The sequence below is a fragment of the Hemiscyllium ocellatum genome, chromosome 1, assembly GCF_020745735.1.
Source record: "Hemiscyllium ocellatum isolate sHemOce1 chromosome 1, sHemOce1.pat.X.cur, whole genome shotgun sequence".
Taxonomy (NCBI): Eukaryota; Metazoa; Chordata; class Chondrichthyes; order Orectolobiformes; family Hemiscylliidae; genus Hemiscyllium; species Hemiscyllium ocellatum.
Genome location: NC_083401.1, coordinates 10,628,887 through 10,648,705, shown reverse-complemented (window position 1 = coordinate 10,648,705; position 19,819 = coordinate 10,628,887). Strand labels below are relative to the sequence as shown.

Below are 19,819 nucleotides of genomic sequence, written 5' to 3'. Positions count from 1 at the left end.
GGGAAGTAACGTGTTCAAGGACTTTGAAGAAGAAAACAGGATTTGATGAAGGGGCAGTAGCATGCAATAATGGAGGGCTTAATGTATTTCTTTCATAATGGTGGAACATTTGAAGGAGAGATACAGTACCTGAAAAAAGAACTGTAAAAAATATCAGCTAACATCACCATTATTGTCCTGACTCACTACTCGGACAGACCCAGCAGAGGTGTGGGCGTACTGGTACACAATCAGGAGGGAGTTGTCATTGGTGTCCTCAATATTGACCCCAGAAACCGTGAAGTCTAATGGCATCAGCTCAAACATGGGCAATAAGAATCAGGTGAAAAAATCTTTGCTGGTTAGACTCATACCTGGCACAAATAAAATGGTTGTGGTTATTGGAGGTCAGTCATCTCAACTCCAGGACATTTCTACAGAATTTCTCAAGGTAGTGTCCTAGGCCCAACCATCTCCAGTTGCTTCATCAATGACCTTCCTGTCATCATAATGTCAAAAGTGGGGATGTTTACTGATGTTTTCACAATGCTCAGTACCATTCAAAATTGTTTACATACAGAAGCAGTTCTTGTCCAAAAGCTGCAAGACATGGACAATCTAACCAACATCCTTGACATTCAAATGCATTACCATAGGTGAATCACCTATTATCAACATCCTGAGGGTTGCCATTGACCAGAAACTGAACTGGACATACTTTATAAATTCTGTGGTAACAGGAGAGGGTCAGAGGCTAGGAATTCTGCAGTGAATACCTTGACTCCTGACTCCCGAAAACTTGTCCACCATCTACAAAGCACAATTTAGGAGTGTCATTTGCCAGAATAAAGGCAACTTCAAAAACATTCAAGAAGCCTGCCATTATCAAGGACAAAGGAGTCTGCTCGATTGCATTCCGTCGCTCCTTCCATCACACCAATACATAGGATCAGCAGATATCTACAAAATGAACGGCAGAAATTCACCAAAGATCCTTAGAAAACAACCTTCCAGTTTAGAGCTGAGGGCCAACAGGTTCTTTTGAGGGAACTTGAATCAGCTCATGAAATGAACTAGTAAAGACAGTTGATTGGACCAACTCACTTTCAATCTTTGTAAGAAATAGTCTGCTAATTCTCTGCTTCTGAGAATTACTGGTGGAGGAGACGGAGGCAAAGAGGTTTAAGTAAATAAATGGTTTCCACTTGAGAAAAGAAACCAGGATATGTTGTTGAAATCCCTTATAGCTTCATTCTTGTTTAATTTCCTCCAGCTCTACAACCCTGCAAGTTCTTCATGCTCCTCCAATTCTGGATTCTTGTGTATCTCTAATGTTGTATTGCTTCACCATTGACAGCAATACCTTCACCTACCTAAGCCATTAGCGCTGAAGGGTCCTGCCTGAAACATCAACTCTCCTGCTCCTCAGATGCTGCCTGACCTGCTGTGCTTTTCCCAGCACCACACTCTATCTACTCCTTTAGGTCTGATTTCCCACCCTAATCTCTCTACCTATCTTCTTCAGTAAGTTCTTGCTTAAAATTTGCTTCAAGATCAACCATCCTAATAACAGCTCGTGACTGTCATTTCTTTTGTCAAGATTATGATGCTAAGTACCTTAGCACATTTTACTGCATTTACAATACTATATTAATCCAATTTGATGTTAGGTGTAATTGCCAGCTTGTCCACTTCTAGTGGCAGTAGCATACTTTGAAAGCTAGGGCTGGAGTCGTGTATCAGCCTAGACTAGACAAGGCTGACAGACAAAGAGTTTCAGGAAATTGTCATGACTAGAAAAAAGGCTGGGCTTTGTTGTTAAAATCCCTCATACCTTCCTGAAGGATGACCAGACCCCTTCCCTAAAAGATATAAGTGAACCAGTTGAGTTTCTGTGATAGCTTTGTAGCCAATTTTACAGAAATAGACATTTTATTTCCACATTCTCTTTGCACTGAATTTGAACTCTGACATGCCTGGATTTAAGTTTACACTGCCTTATTCATCCAGGCTACTGGATGACGAGTTCTGTAACATAACCATTCAGCTACTGTACCCAGTAAATGCTTTCAGTTTTCCTCTTCACAAGAAAACATTCTGTTGCATGAAAGGAGATTGAAAATTGTACAGGTGGATTGAGGCCAAAGTGATTTTTATTTGGAATGCTGCGCTATGTTACTCAGTAGGTGCTCAGAATATTAGAGCAAGGCTGGCTTTTCGGAAATTGTAATTAATACAGAGCATCTTTCTTAAGAACTTCGGATTGAGTTCATTAGAAGCTATGATAATGATGTTGCACTTCGTGTATTTGAGGAAATGGGCTCCACTAGCTGAATGAGCTTTTCTCATTCATTATTTGATGTGTTTTTTTAACTTTCTCTTTATTATAGCAGCTCTCAATGAGTTCACATTTTGTGATAAATTTAGACATCTCCAGCATGTTCTCTGCATCAGACAGCTTTCACTTGCTAATAAACACCTCAACCTGCAGCACGGCTGTTTGTTTAGCACATGGAAGTGAATTAGAGGCGCAAACGTAAACGTACCTCGCCCACGAAAATACCCTGAGCTAAATGTCATGTTGCACTGGCGTACTTCACCCTTCAACACACCACTTGCCAATTTACAACACAGCATCACACGTACAGAGTTGCAGCCCCAGTCTAGGGGATTGAGAAAAGTTCACACAGCCAAAAGTATTTAGTCTGCTGAAAGACTCATGTGCTCGAGAATATGAGATTAAAAAGACAAGGAATGGTAGTGTAAGAAAGGAGGATGGCAGAATGTTTCCACGGAGGAGGGAAGTCAAATCATGGATAAAGTTACCCAGGAAAAGCATTGGAGTAGAAATTATAAATATTGTCAAAAGACAAGAAATCAGAGCCAAATTTCTTGAGAAAGCAAGTATTGAGGAATATAATGCAGAGTGGGTGAGGTTATCTGCTGTTAGGACTACTGATACAGCTGCATGGTTTCCTAGAAAAATCAGCGGTCAATTTGTTATTAATCACATTGATATGTGACTGGAGTCACAAGGAATAAGAGTATGCCACTCGGCCCTTCGAGCCTCTTCCGCCATTCAATAAAATCATGACTGATCTGATTTTAGCTGCATTTTTACATTCGTGCATACCCCTGATAATCTTTCATGCACTTGATAATTAAGAATCTATCTTCCTCTGCCTTAAAATATTTAAAGATTCTGTAAGCACAAGTTTTGAGGAGGGGAATCCAAAGACCCATAACCTTCTGAGAGTAAAGATGTTTCCTCATCGCTCTTTTAAATTTGCAATCCTCTATTTTTAAACAATGACCCCTAGTTCGAGCTTCTCCCAGAAGAAGAATCATCCTATTAATATCCATTCAATCAAGTCCCCTCAGGAACACATTTGTTCCAATTAAGTCATTTCTGATTTTTCTAAACTCCAGAGGATACAGGCCTAGGTCTGCCTAACCTTTCCTCATAAAGCAACCCACTCATTCCAGGTCTTAGTCGAGTAAATCTTCTCTGAATTGCGTCCAATGCATTAACATCCTTCTGTAAGTACAGTGACTAGTCCTGCACACAGTACTCCAGATACACTCTCACCAATGCTCTGTATAACTGAAGCATAAACTTCTTACTCTTGCATTCAGGTCCCTTTGCTATCAACCATAACATTCTGATTTCCTGACTACTTGCTGCACCTGCATACTAACCTGTGATTAATGCACAAGGATATCCTGATCTCTCTGCATCTCAGAATTCTGTACCTCTCACCATTTCGGTAGCATGTTTTTTAATTATTTCTGCGAAAGTGGGCAATTTCACATTTTACTCCATTTGCTAGATCTTTACCCACTCACTTATAGAGTCATAGAGATGTACAGCATGGAAACAGACTCTTCGGTCCAAAACATCCATGCCGACCAAATATCCCAACCCAATCTTGTCCCACCTGCCAGCACCTGGCCCATATCCCTCCAAACCCTTCCTATTCATATACCCATCCAAATGCCTCTTAAATGTTGCAATTGCACCAGCCTCCACCACTTCCTCTGGCAGCTCATTCCATACACATACCACCCTCTGTGTGAAAAAGTTGCCCCTTAGGTCTCTTTTATATCTTTCCCCTCTCACCCTAAACCTATGCCCTCTAGTTCTGGACTCCCCGACCCCTGGGAAAAGACTTTGCCTATTTACCCTATCCATGCCCCTCATAATTTTGTAAACCTCTATAAGGTCACTCCTTAGCCTCCGACACTCCAGGGAAAACAGCCCCAGCCTATTCAGCCTCTCCCTGTAGTTCAAATCCTCCAACCCTGGCAACATCCGTGTCAATCTTTTCTGAACCCTTTCAAGTTTCACAACATCTTTCCGATAGGAAGGAGACCAGAATTGCACACAATATTCCAACAGTGGCCTAAACAATGTCCTGTACAGCCGCAACATATCGTCCCAACTCCTGTACTCAATCCTCTGACCAATAAAGGAAAGCATACCAACCGCCTTCCCTACTATCCTATCTACCTGCAACTCCACTTTGCACTTGGAGTGCAGCTATGAACCTGCACTCCAAGGTCTCTTTGTTCAGCAACACTCCCTAGGACCTTACCATTAAGTGTATATGTCTGCTAAGATTTGTTTTCCCAAAATGCAGCACTTCGCATTTATCTGAATTAAACTCCATCTGCCACTTCTCAGCCCATTGGCCCATCTGGTCCAGATCCTGTTGTAAACTGAGGTAACCCTCTTCGCTGTCCTATACACCTCCAATTTTGGTGTCATCTGCAAACTTACTAACTGTACCTCTTATACTCACATCCAAATCATTTATGTAAATAACGAAAAGTAGAGGGCTCCTATACACCTCCAATTTTGGTGTCATCTGCAAACTTACTAACTGAACCTCTTATACTCACATCCAAATCATTTATGTAAATAACGAAAAGTAGAGGGCTCATGTCCCCGTTTAGCCCTCCTGATTTCCCTCTTAAGTATACTCCTACTTTCTTTATACTCTTCTAAGGATTCACTCTATCCTTTTGTAGACTTATAGTGTCCTATTCACAGCACACTTCCCTGCCTACCTTTGTATCATTAGAAAATGTAGCTATCATATCTTAAATCTCTTCAATCAAATCATTTCTATAAATTATAATGCATTAGGGTCTCAGCACTGACCCTGTGGCACACCATTCCTGACATCCTGCCAGTATTAAAAAGAGCCACTTATTCCTAATCTCTGCTTTCCGTTGTCAACCAATCTTCTATCTATACCAATATGTTACCCCTGTACCATGAGCTTTTATTTTCTGTAGTAACCTTTGATGTGGCACCATGTCAAATGCGTTCTGAATATCTAAATAAACTGTATCCCATGGTTCCCCTTTATCTACCACATGCATTACTTAATAGCTCCTCGGGTATGTCTAAGACCAGATGACACAAGTTTCAGGTGAGGAGTAAGTGGTTTCAAGGAGATCTGAGGAAAATTGTTTTCACCCAGAGGAAGGTAGAAATATGAACTTGCTGCCTGAGAGGGTGGTAGCGGTAGGTACTCTTGCAACATTTAAGAAGCATCTGGATGAGCACTTAAAATGCCAGGGCATAATAAACTATGGACCAAGTGGGATTAGTGTAGTTTAGTCTTTGTCGGTCGGCATAGACATGGTGGGCTGAAGGCTCTGCTTCTGTGCTGTATGATTCCATGAACTCACTGGAATTTGTTAAATATGATTTCCCTTTGACACAACCATGTTGGCTCTGCCTGATTGCCAGAGCTTATCCAAGTTGAAAAATATGTTGCTGGAAAAGCGCAGCAGGTCAGGCAGCATCCAAGGAGCAGGAGAATCGACATTTCAGGCATAAGCCCTTCTTCAGGAATGAAGAGGGTGTGCCAAGCAGGCTAAGATAAAAGATAGGGATGGGGGAGGGGCGTTGGGAATGCGATAGGTGGAAGGAGGTTAAGACGAGGGTGATAGGCCGGAGAGGGGGTGGGGGCGGAGAGGTCGGGAAGAAGATTGCAGGTCAAGAAGGCGGTGCTGAGTCCGAGGGTTGAGACTGAGATAAGGTAGGGGGAGGGAAAATGAGGAAGCTGGAGAAATCTGCATTCATCCCTTGTGGTTGGAGGGTTCCTAGGTGGAAGATGAGGTGCTCTTCCTCCAGGCGTCGTGTTGTCTATCCAAATGCCTGTTGTAGCCTCTTTACTATTAGTTTCTAACATTTTCCCTATGACAGAAGTTAAGCTAACAAGTCTGTAGTTTCCTGTGTACTTCCCTCGTCCTTTTTTGAATAAAAGAGTTATATTAGCTACTTTCTTATCTAAAGGAACATTTCCTGAATCTAATACATTTTGGAAAATTATAACATATGATCATTGAACCAACATATGAACACTCTTTCGCTGTTTCACTGGCTACTTTTAAGTCCCAAGTCCATCAAGTCTTGGTAATTCACAATTCAACGATTTATTCAGTACTACTTCCTTGGTAATTGTAATTTTGAGGTCCTCCCTCCCTTTCAATTCCTGATTTACAGCTATTTCCAGAATGTTACTTGTATCCTCCCTAGTGAAGACTGACACAAAATATCGATTTACTTCCCCTGCCGTCACTGTATTCTCCATTACTAATTCCCCAGACTCTTTTACTGTAGGATTAACACTTCTGTTGTTAGCTCTTTTCTGTTTTATATATCTGAACAAACTTTTCACAAATGTTTTCATATTTTTAGCTAACTTTCCCTTGTTCTCTTACCTTTTCCCTCCTTATTAACCTTTCAGTAATTCTTTGCTTTTTTAAATATTCTGTCCAATTTTCTGACCTGCCAACTATCTTTGCACAATTATGTCTTTTCTTTGAAACTGAAACATTGACAAGACAAAAGCCATATAAACTCAGACTGGTAACCAAGTTTCCAGTGTGTTGGTGAGTCATTTGGTTTTTACACCAGTTTTGCAGGTTCGTTGTCACTTTTACTGATTCAAGATTTTATTTACATATTTTTTCTGAGCTGAATTCAAATTCTCTCACTCCGCAATTATTGATCCAGTAAAATAACCACTGTGTTACCATACCATGACTATCATTGTACTGTCTGTCTTACTGCCTGGCACACACCATGCCTTGGATGAGGCACAACTTTCTCCAGCTAAACATTGACAAGACACAAGCCATTCACTTTCAGTTCTTGCCAGACACTTCACACATCAGATGCTGATTCCACTTCTCATCCCAGCTGCTCACTCAGACTGAACCCCAAGCAGCTCAGCCTCAATGTCCTGCTCAATACAGAGTTAAGCCCTCAAATTTCCTATTCTTTCATTGCCACATTGTTTACTTTCACTTTGGGAATATTACTTACCCTTGTTACGCCCAACTCATTGGCTGCTAAATCTCACATTCACACCTTTTCAGGTGAAAGAGAAAAAACAAAGGAAAGACTTATCTTTCTTTAGATTCTTTCACAATCTTCTGAATTTTTGCAGTTAATTATATCCTTTTGTGGAATGCAGTTACTTATGCAATACAGGAAATGCAGACACTTACTTGGTACACAGCAAGATCACATAAACAACAATGAGATCATCAAGCAATCTTTTTATTATGTTGCCTGAGGGATAAATATTGGCCAGCTCAGGATCTGATTTAATCCATTCCTTCTTGGAATCCGTACAGTATGGAAACATACCCTTCGGCCCAAGAAATTCAAACCGACCCTCTGAGGAGTATCCCACCCAAACCTATTCCCCATTACTCTACATTTACCCCCTGACTTATGCACCTAACCTACATATCTCTGAACACGATGGTCAATTTAGCATGACCAATTCACCTAACCGGCACATCTTTGGTTTGTTAGAGGAAACCAGAGCACCCAAAGGAAACCCACGCAGACACAGGGAGAACGTGCAAACTCCACACAGTCACCCGAGGCTGAAATTAAACCCGGGTCCCTGGTGCTGTGAGGCAGCAGGGCTAACCCCTGTGCTACCAGGCTGTCCCCGTTTTATTAATCTCAATTTCTTCACCCAGAGAGTGGTGGGCCCATGGAATTCTCTACCACAGGAAGCAGTTGAAGGCAAAACGTTGAATATTTTCAAGAAAGCATTAGATATAGTCCTTCGGGTTAAAAGGATCCAAGGGTATGGAGAGAAAGCAGGAACAGGGCACCGAATCAGATGATTAGCCATGATTATGGAACAGAGCAGACTCGAAGGGACAAATGCTGCTCGCATTTTCTATGTTATGCCTTTTTTCTATTTTTCTACCTTTTAAAAAAACACAGTATTTTTTATCACGAACATCCAATTAATCTTGTTCTTGCCAGCCTTCACTTGTTGGTCCTGTACTCTCCTACATAATCCCATACACTGAAGGGCTCATGCCCAAAATTTCGATTCTCCTGCTCCTTGGATGCTGCCTGACCTGCTGCGTTTTTCCAGCAACACATTTTCAGCTCTGATCTCCAGCATCTGCAGTCCTCACTTTCTCCTCCTACATAACCCTACAATCAGGCAGCAGCACAGAAAAAGGACTTTGTGCTTATCATGTCCGTACCAGTCAAAAACAACCACCTAATTATTTTAGTCAAATTTTACAGCACATATAAAATTACGTTGCAGGTGAACATCTAAATACTTCTTAAATGTTATGAGAGTTTCTGTCTCTGCTACCCTTACAGGCAGTGAGTTCTAGTCCCCACCATCCTCTGGGTGAAAAAAATTCTTCCTTATATCTTCTCTGAAACTCCTGCCACATACCTTAAAACTATGTCTCATGGTCCCTCACTCCATCAGCGGGAAATATTTCTTCCTGTCTACCCTATCGATACCTGTCATAATTTTGTACATCTCAATCTTAATCTCCCCTTCAGGAAAACAACACTTGTCTGTAAAATGTCTCTTCATAATTGAAACTCTCCAGCCCTGGCAACATCCTGGTAAATCTCCTCTGTACTCTCTCCAGTGTGGTCACATCCATCCTATAATGTGGATTCCAGAATTGTACAAAATTCTCGAGCTATGGCCCAACCAACATTTTATACAGTTTCAGCATAACCTCTCTGCTCTTAAATGCTGTGCTTCAGCTAGTGAAAGTAAGTACCCAATATGCTTTCTTAACCACTTTATCCATCTGCCTTGATACTTAAGGGACTGGTTTACGTGCACACCAAGGTCTCTCCAATTCTCAGTGCTTCTCAGGATCCCATCATTCATCCTGTATTCCCTTATCTTATTTGTCCTGCCCAAGTTCATCACCTCACACTTATCTGAATTGAATTCCATTTGCTACTGATCAGCCACTTGATCAGCCTGTCCATATCCTCTTGCTCTCTAAGGCTGTCCTCATTACTATTGCACCAGAGCATAGTGACTCTTTGCAGATAATCCTGTCACATCTTTTATAATCTTTCCACTTTTAAAAATCTCGTTTGTGAAAACATGTACCAACAGATTTAAAGACAGCTCCTTCCCTGCTGCTCTCAGACTTACAAAAGGACCTTTCATATATTAAAGTTGATCTTTCTCTGCACTTTCTCTGTAGCTATTACACTATATCCTGCATTCTGTTATATTACTGTGATGCACTTTGTAACGGATGATTTCCCAGATTGGCATGCAGAACAGAAATGTTACTGTATCGCGATACATGTGAAATCAATAAATGAAATCATCAATTTTTAATTAATCTGTGAATTTACTGATCAACCCTCCTGCATTCAAGTCTAAATCATATATACAAACAACAAACAGCAAAGGCACTAACACTACTATTCGAGTAAGGTTGAATCTTTTCACATGTTTGGTGAAGTGGGGGCAACACATTTCAATTTAGAGTCATAAAGTCATCAAAGTTATACAGCACGGAAATAGATCCTTTGGTCCAACTTGTACATGCTTACCAGATATCCTAAATTAATCTAGTTCTATTTGCCAGCATTTGGTCCATATCCCTTTAAACTCTTCCTATTCATATACCCATCCAGATGTTTTTTAAATGTTGGAATTGTATCAGCCTCTATCCCTGCCTCTGGCAGCTCATTCCATACACACACCACCCTCTGTGTGAAAAAAGTTGTCCTATTGGTCCGTTTTAAATCACCTCTCACCTTAAACCTATGTCCTCCAGTTTTGGGCTCCCCCACCCCAGGGAAAAGGCCTTGTCTATTTACCCTATCCATGTCCCTCATGATTTTATAAACCTCTATAAGGTCACCCCTCAACCTCCGACGTTGTAGGGAAAATAACCCCAGCCTATTCAGCTTCTCCCAGTAGCACAAACCCTCCAACCCTGGCAACAACTTTGTAACTCTTTTCTGAACCCTTTCAAATTTCACAATACCCTTTCTATAGCAGGGAGATCAGAATTGCATGCAGTACAGTCATTTTTTCTGTAATGCGTTGGTTGCATTCTTGTGTAACTCCATGCTGTATAAAAATCGTGCAATAAAGATAGCACTTAAAGTGTTGGCGATATAATCATGTTATAGCCAACACACATTTTAAAAGTTTGTGCTTTAGAAACAGGGTCCCCAATTCGTCAATCGCATTACAGCCAATTTGCGTTGATGTAATGCACGATATAGCCAAATAATTTGAATTCCAAAAGTGGCCTAACCAATGTTCCTCTATAGCCATAACATGACCTCCAACTTCTCTACTCAGTGTGCTGACCAATAAAGGCAAGCACACCAAATGTTTCCCTCACTTTGAGGAAGAGGGCACCTGTGAGCAAATTTAAGAAAAATAATGTTGGCCCATCAGTGAACATGAATTTCAACGTAAAACAGTTCCAAAACAATGAACCAAACTTAAATGAGTAATTTATAAACATTTCCACAAGCAGCAGAGCCAACTAATTAGAAGGTTACTTTAACTTCTACTCATTTAAGAAGCAGAGATACTAACTGGGCCCCAAGTCCTGATCTGAAGCGAAAGAATAGAAACCAGGTACATGCTCTGAACTTGTTTTGACGAAATTTATATTAAAGTGGGGTCCGAAGTGGTTTGCCTTTTAGCCTGGGATTTCATCATCTCTGCCAATTTTGTGAAAAGGTAATTAGGAAGAGAGCAGGGGAGGGTGTGAGTGTGTGTCCTTGCTGTCAGTTTTGAGGTTCACACATTTTTTTTCCCTATGTCCCTCTCACTTGTCTACATTTTTTCCCACTCTCTTTCATGTACACTCCCTTCTCCTTCTCCTTCCCCCTCTGTCACATACCGTCTTTTCTCTCACTCCAGCATTTTCTGTCCGCTGCTCTCCAGTACTCCCTCTTCACACACTCTTTCCCTCCCTCCTTTCAACACTGTCTCCTTCACACTCTCCTCCACACATACTCTTTCTTTCTCTCTCTCTCTCTCTCTCTCTCTCTCTCTCTCTCTCTCTCTCTCTCTCTAACTCACTCCTGACTATTCTCCCTCCTTCAGGGAATCTACAGAGAATGGAAAAGGCCAATCCAAAGGAACAAATTTTCCCTAAGTATTCTATATAGTCACCTCATAATTTTAAATACTTCAAACAAATCTCCCCTCAATTTTTCTAAGGAGAACAATCAAAGCTTCAGCAAGGAAGGCATCAAGGAACCATCTTTGAAATTGTTTCTACTCCCTTTTTAAAGCCTCCATATCCTCCCTGAAGAATGGTATCCAGAATTTGACAGACAACTTCCAATTGTGGTTGAATTAGTGTTGTATAAAAGTTCATTAAAATTTCTTGGCTTTTGTACTCTTTGCTTATACTTATAAAGCCCTTGGTTGCATGTCGTGGCACAGTAGTTCAGTGGTCAGCACTGCTGCTTCACAATGTGAAGGACCTGGGTTCAGGTCCACCTCTGGGTGACAGTCTGTGTGAAGTTTGTACATTCTCTCTGTCTCTGTGCAGGTCTCTTCTGGCTGCTCCAGTTTTCTCCCACAGTCCAAAGATCAGCACGTTAGGTGGATTAGCTATGCTAAATTGTTTATAGTGACCATAGATATGCAGGCTATGTGGATTAGCCATGGGAAATGCAGGTTTACAGGGATAGGGTATGGGGCCAAATGGTCTGTTTCCAGACTAGAGGGGTTCTATTATATGCCTTTTTAAACACTTTCTCTGTCTGTATTCAACAATTTGTTGAGTTAAACTCTCAGATGTCTGTTGGTTCAACTTACAACAATAATCTTTGGTTTATATTGCTTCTCATTTCTTCCTGGAGAAAGTGAGTACTGCAGATGCTGGAGATCAGAGCTGAAAATATGTTACTGGAAAAGCGCAGCAGGTCAGGCAGCATCCAGGGAACAGGAGAAGCTGAAGAAGGGCTTATGCCCGAAACGTCAATTCTCCTGTTCCTTGGATGCTGCCTGACCTGCTGCGCTTTTCCAGCAACACATTTTCAGCTCTCGTTTCTTCCTGCCAATATGTGATGTAGCCCTTCACATTTCTCTGCATTAAATTTCTTCTTTGCACAGTTTCGCGTGTCAGTTGTGCAGCCACCCCTGTTTATATCTTCTTGAAATCGATTATCATCCTTTCACAGTCACACTGCTCCAAGTTTTGTGTCATCTGCAAATTTTGACATTTTGAGCAATACAAAAGCTATTAATATAGAAAAGCAGTGGCCCTAGTACCAACTGTAGGAAATCCCATCATGCACCTTGTCCCAGTTCCGAAGTAGAGCCATTCATCTCCGCCAACTCCATCTCCATGGTGTCTTTTTCCATTTATTCCATGGACACAAGTCTATTATGGCATGTATTTCAAATATCCTTAGGAAATTTATACAAAACTGTGCCTAAATAGTTGATAATTATGTCCCAAATAAAAACCCTTTCCATTCAATCTATTCCATTCAATCTAGTTGCCCTATCAACTTTAGGTACAGACAGTGTTTCTAATAATCTTCTTTCATTTTTTCAATCTAGTTACACCCTCTTACACAGTAAGTCACATCAGTATCTTTTTCCTTTTTAAAGACAAAATCAAAGTGCTTATTGAATAAGTTAACCATGGCCTGTGTTTCTACACACAGATCTCTTTCTTTTGGTCTCTGTTCAGGCTCAACATACTTTGATGTTTGTAGAAGACATTTAAGTTGTTACTAAGTAAACTATGTTTAAAGAATAAAAAGTTAAAAGTAACAATTTTAACGGATTCTCCAAATGTATACTTTCAGTGAGAGCTTTATTTCAGTCATCCACACTCCATAAAACACTAATCCCACTAACTACTAGCTCTCCATTCTATACTACCAATTCATGCCCCATTAACATTTCATGAATATATTCATTATCGATTGTGTTGTTCTATTAGGTTTCTGACTTGGTTGGAGACAAAAAATACTGCAGATGCTGGAATCAAGGTAGACAAGCAGGAGTTTGGAAGAACACAGCAAGCCAGGCGGTGTTAGGAGGTGGAGAAGTCCCCTTCTGATGCTGCCTGGCTTATTGTGTTCTTCCAATGTCCTGCTTGTCTACCATTAGGGTTCTAGCATCCCTTCAGACCCTATTAGATGATAACATTGGTTACCTTTCATGTTAGTTGTCAGTCTCTTTTCTTTGCCTCACATATTCCTTTTCCAATTTCTCTTTGAGCAATATATTTCAGCTGAAAGTATTTCCAAGTTGACATCTTCCATCTGCATCCTTTTCTCCTTCACCTTACTTTCTAACTTTTTGTCACCGGGGGAACTGTGGCTTCTTTCCCACTTGTGCGAATGTATCTTAGTTTTACCCAAAGCATTCCTTTTTTTTAAAGACAGTCAACTGTTCTGTTACAATTTTGTCTGCCAGTCTTTGAATCTGTCTCAATACATTGAAATTAATTTCACACCACTGAAATACTCATTTCTATTTCTTACCTTCCTGGTCATCCACCTTGTCCACTGATTTAACTTAATGAAGCACTGGACAACTAAGATCAACGTTCCTGATGAAGGGCTTATGCCCAAAACGTCGACTCTCCTGCTAGTCGGATACTGCCTGATCTGCTGTGCCTTTCCAGCACCACAGTCTCGACTCTGATCTCCAGCATCTGCAGTCCTCACTTACTCCTGACTGAGAACAAAATATGCCATGAAAGTTGACACCTTAGCATCAATGATGCCAGAACTACAAGAAGCACAGACAGTACAGAAAGTCACTAAGGATGTTTCTACCCACTTTCAAAGCCTTGACTGATAGGATGTGGGTGTGGCAGAGGTGCAGTGGAACCATGCAGAGTGGTTGGTACATGATGCTATCAAGCCCCTGAGACTGATTTAGCACAAAAACTGCCACTTTGGACCAGATAAATCCAGTTACCACCCTCTCGTTGTCAGTCCTAGCTGCTGAAAGGACTACCAACTTCTCTCCACTCACTATATAAGCAACTAACCACAAAACTTTGAGATGAGATGTTATCAGCTCCATGATTGATGTTTTTGTGGATGATTTCAGGGGCTTCAGGAGCAGACTCACTTGCTATTCCCATGTATTTTGAGTGGGCTCTAAACTGTGCATGTAGCTCTATGATAAGTTGGAACTGAGCTGCTCAATATTTTTCAGCATTGACTGCAGGCTACATGGCATTGCCAATGCACAAGTATACTCTTGTATGCCATCCCACTGAAATTTTCATCTGATTCCTCTGCAACAAGACTAGTCTGCAACCATGCCTTCTGGTGTACTGGCACATAAATGATCCTTCACTCTCTATCCAGGTTGAAGCCTACTTGTTTAAGATGACTCACCATATATAGGTCCCAGCTCCTTACTACTCCCACTAAGGTATAGTGCTAGTATCTGAGCTGGTGGCTTTGAATGTCAATTGAAGTGACAGTGCTTTTTTATCAAGGGTCAGAGTTAGCTATCACCCTCCCTCATGACAAGGCAGACAAGGTCCTGATGAAGGGATTTTGTCCAAAACGTCGATTTTCTTGTTCCTCGGATGCTGCCTGACCTGCTGTGCTTTTCTAGCATCGCTCTAATCTATTCACTGAGTAACATGAGAGCTTTGTGGTACAGTTGGTAGAAGATGTCATATGAAGATGATTTTTTTTTGTTCATTCGTGGCACGTGGACATAGCTGGAAAGGCATTTTGTGTCCTTCCTTGAGGAGGTGATAGAGGGTTGCCCTCGTGAACAGTATATAAGATTTTTAAGGGGGGGGGTTCACAAAGTAGACATAGAGTAAATGTTTACCTTAGTGGAGCAATATAGAATAAGAGGTTATAGTTGTAGGTTAAAAGATGACAAATTTAAAACAGAAATGAGTACAAATTACTTTTCGCAAGGGTCGTGAATCTGGAATTCATTACCCAGAGTGCAATACTCACCAGGATACTGAATAAATTTAAGGAGGAGATCGACAAATTTTTAATTAGGAACGGATAATAAGGTTATAGGGAATGGGCAGGAAAGTGGAGTTGAGGCCAAAGCGAAATCAGAGTTGAAAAGTGTGGCGCTGGACATTCCTGATGAAGACTTTATGCCCAAAACACCAACTATCCTACTTCTCGGATGCTGCCTGATCTACTGTTCGACACTTTTCGACTCTGATCTCCAACGTCTGCAGTCCTCAGTTTCTGTCAACCAAGGTGAGATCAATCATGATCATATGAAAAAGTGGAACAGTTTGAGGGGCTGAATTGCCTCTCCTGCTCTTAGTTCTAACACTGAACTGCTCCAGTCTTGACCTGTAGGTACACATACAATGCTGTCATGAAAGGAGTTCCAGGATTTTGACCCAGCAACAGTGAAGGTATGGCAAAATAGTTCTAAACTGAGATGGTGTGTGGTTTCCAAGGGAAACCTGCAGACAGTATCCCACTTAGTCGCCTGCCCTTGTCCTTGTAAATGATGGAAGTTGTGGATTTGATGGTGATGTAGAAGCTTTGGTTGGTTACTGCAGTGCATTTTGTTGATGGTAAAGCACTGCTCCTGCTTGGCCTTGAGGTGAAGGAAGTGAATGTAGAAGGTGGTGGATGGTGTGTCAATCAAACAGGCTGCTTTGTCATGAATGGAGTCAAGCCTCTTAAATGTTGTTAGAACTGCAGTCATCCAGGTAAATGGAGAGTATTTCGCCACATTCGTGTAGATGGTTGTCAGGCTTTGAGGAGTCAGAAGGTGAGTTACTTGTCACAGATTTCCTAGCCTCTGCTATACTTTTCCAGTAGAGGAGGAGGCCATTCAAACCATCGTGTCTATACCTGCTCCCAAAAAGCCACTGCCCTGATTTGCCTGCTCTGGCATTCTAACTCACTGCTGATTATCTACACAACACCATCTTCGCACACTGATCCCGTCTCTCTTGACGCCATCTATCAATCTCTGTCCTGAACGTACTCAGCTGCAAAGATTCCACAGCCTTCTAGCATATAGACTTCTAACATTTTGCCTGTCAATCAAATTCTGCTCATTTAATTCCTAAATGGTTTGCCACATATTCTGAACTTGTGAGAATACAGGCCTGGCTCCTCTATCTCTCCCCTTAGAACAATTTCAGGGAGTCTCTGCTACGCTCCCTCTTTTGCTTGGATAACTTTCCTTGGATAAGGACAACAGAAGGAGAAAGTGGTTGATGCAGGTACAGTTACAATATTTAAAAGACATTCAGATAAGTACATGAGTAGAAAAAGTTTTGAAGCATATGGGCCAAGTGCAGGCAAACGGGACTAATTTAGTTTGGGAATGAGTTGGACCAAAGGATCTGTTTCCATGTTGTATGAATCTGTGACTTTGACAATTCCCCATGTGGAGTCTCACCACAGCTCTACTCCTGTGCTCAGGTCATTTTTAGATAAAGTCAACATATCATATTCCTTCCTAATTGCTGGCTCAACCTGTGCGAGCTCTCAGTGACTTATGAACAAGAACACCTAGATTCTTTTGACATCTACACTTCCCATTTTCTTACCATTTAAGAAAGATTCAGCATCTCTCTTCCTCCTGGCAAGGTGGAAATCTCACATTTACCCACATTTGATCTCATCTCCAGAGCATCATATATTCAATATAATGTGGCATGGTATATCCCTTAATGCACGTTGCTATTAGGGCAGATGTCCTACCCTGGGTCAGTGAGGAATGTAGGAAAGCAGTCTAAGAGGAGCACCAGATGTAGCTAACAGTGAGGTGCCAATGGCCTGGTTGAAAATATCAGTGTTGAACAACTAAACAGTATGTTGAAAAATAAAAAGTTAAAAATCACACAACTCCAGATTATAGTCCAACAGATTTATTTGGAAGCACTAGCTTTCGTAGCGCTGCTCCTACATCAGGTGGTTGAAAGAGCAGCGCTCCAAAAGCTAGTGCTTCCAAATAAACCTGTTAGACTATAACCTAGTATTGTGTGATCTTCAACTTTGTACACCCCAGTCCAGCACTGGTACCTCCAAATGATAAGTAAAAATGTGGTGCTAAAAACACTGGTAACATTCCAGGTAGAGACATGGCTAAGCCGAAATTAGATGCATCTTAGATTGCAGAGAGAATTGAGGGAAGAAATTGCATAGCAGTTGACAGAAATTTTCCAGACTTCTCCAAAAACAGGATTAGTTCCAGAGGACTGGAGGATTGCAAATGTGATACCATTGTTTCAGCAAGGGGCAAAGGATAACCCATGAGATTACAGACCTGTCAGCTTGACATTAATGATGGGAAAACTGATCGAGGCCATAATACTGGATTAGGTAAATGTATACTTCAAGAAAAATATGATTTGGAAATGCCGGTGTTGGACTGGGGTGTACAAAGTTAGAAATCACACAACACCAGGTTATAGTCCAACAGGTTTAATTGGAAGCACACTAGCTTTCGGAGTGATGCTCCTTCATCAGGTGATAGTGGAGGGCTCGATCGTAACCCAGAATTTATAGCAAAAATTTACAGTATGATGTAACTGAAATTATACATTGAAAAATTGATTGTCTTTTAAGCCTTTCATCCGTTAGAATACAGTGAAAGAAGTGAAACTATCACTGTATTCCAACAGATGAAAGGCTTAACAGACAATCAATTTTTCAATGTATAATTTCAGTTACATCACACTGTAAATTTTTGCTATAAATTCTGTGTTACGATCGAGCCCTCCACTATCACCTGATGAAGGAGCGTCACTCCGAAAGCTAGTATGCTTCCAATTAAACCTTTTGGACTATAACCTGGTGTTGTGTGATTTCTAACTCAAGAAAAATAAGTTAAACCAGAGCAGCCAACATGGATTTGTCAAGAGCAGGTCATGTCTAACAAATTTGAGTTCTCTAACGAGGTGACAGAGCCAGTGGATGAAGTTGGTGCTGTGGATGTTGTATACTTGGACTTTCAGAAAACATTTGATATGCTGCCAAAGGTTAGTTAGCAAATTAGGAATGTTTAGGATTGATGGATTCTTGGCTGCATGGATTCAAAGTTAGCTAAAAGACAAACAGGAGGTAGGTATAGAGGCATAGAGTATAAAAGCAAGGATGTGATGCTACACCTCGATCAGTCATTGGTCAGACCACATTTGGAGTATTGTGTTCAATTCGGGCCACCTTATTTAAGGAAGGATGTTAAAGCCCTGGAAAGAATTTGAAGGAGATTTGCTAAAATGATACCAGGAATGAAAAATGTTGGATACAAGCGAAAATTAGAGAGACTGGGCATATTCTCCTTGAGGAGTGAAGATTAAGAGGTGACCTAATTGATTCAGAATTATGAACAGCTTTGACAGGGTAAAGAAGGATATTCTGTTTCCACTAGTTGATATGCCAATAACTAGGGTCACAAATTCAAGGGAATCAGCAAGAGAGCTAGGAGTGAGAAAAGGAGAAACTTCTTTACTCGGAGAATTGTTGGGATTTGGAATGCACTGCCTGTGGAGGAGATTCCATTGGAGGTTTCAAAAGAGAGCTGGATGTATATTTGGAAGGGATGAAGTTAAAGGGCAATGGAATTAGGGCTGTGACTAGCTGGGTTGCTCTTTTGCGAGATGGTACAGACACTATGGGTCAAAAAGCATCCTTCTGTGCTGTAAAATTCGATTCTAACTTGGTAAAGCTGCAACATTATTAAGTACTTGCTAAACAGCGAAAGCAACATGACATAGAGAAAGAGAAGTGATCTCACCATCGATAGATCAGATCAAAGCTCTTCAGTACTGCAGTATCCAACCATGAATGATGGTCAACAATTAAAAACCTACATTGGAAATCACAGTATTGGGATTGTACTACAGACCTCCCAGCTGCCAGCAGGTGATAGTGGAAGAGTTATGTAATTATTTTATGGAAAGATGTGAAAATAACAGCATTGCTGTGGTGGGTGATTCTAACTTACCTCATACAAACTGGGATTCCCTTTGTGTCGGGGGAGGGGTTTGGATATAGATCAATTTATTAGGTGTAACCAGGAGAGTTTTTGGAAATAGTATGTGGATAGTCCAACAAGAGAGGGGGCCATACGAGACTTGGTATTGGGAAATGAGCCTGGTCAGGTGATCAACCTTTTGGTGGGAGTGCATTTTGGGAATTTTGATCATAATTCCATAAGTTTTCAGAGACTTGTGGTTAAGGACAATAGTCGACCTTGGATACAGGTGTTAGATTGGGGAAGCTGCAAATGTGTTGCTGGTCAAAGCACAGCAGGCCAGGCAGCATCTCAGGAATAGAGAATTCGACGTTTCGAGCATAAGCCCTTCATCAGGAATAAGAGAAAGTAGCCAAGCAGGCTAAGATGAAAGGTAGGGAGGAGGGATGACCTGGGGTGTGCAGTGAGAGAGAGACTCACTGAAATCCTTGTAGAGGGAGGAAGAGAGCTTCTTCAAGGAAGGCATCCTTGTAAGAGGATTCGCAGTAGGTTAAAATCTTCGAGTAAAAAATGAGGTCTGCAGATGCTGGAGATCACAGCTGCAAATGTGTTGCTGG

General features: G+C 41.2%; 1 protein-coding gene across 1 annotated transcript in view; it reads left to right on the top strand.

Moving 5' to 3' along the window:
- Nucleotides 1–19,819, top strand: part of LOC132817603 (sideroflexin-5-like) — a 329,512-nt gene that overhangs the window by 222,681 nt on the left and 87,012 nt on the right. The gene's annotated exons all lie outside the window — the stretch shown is intronic.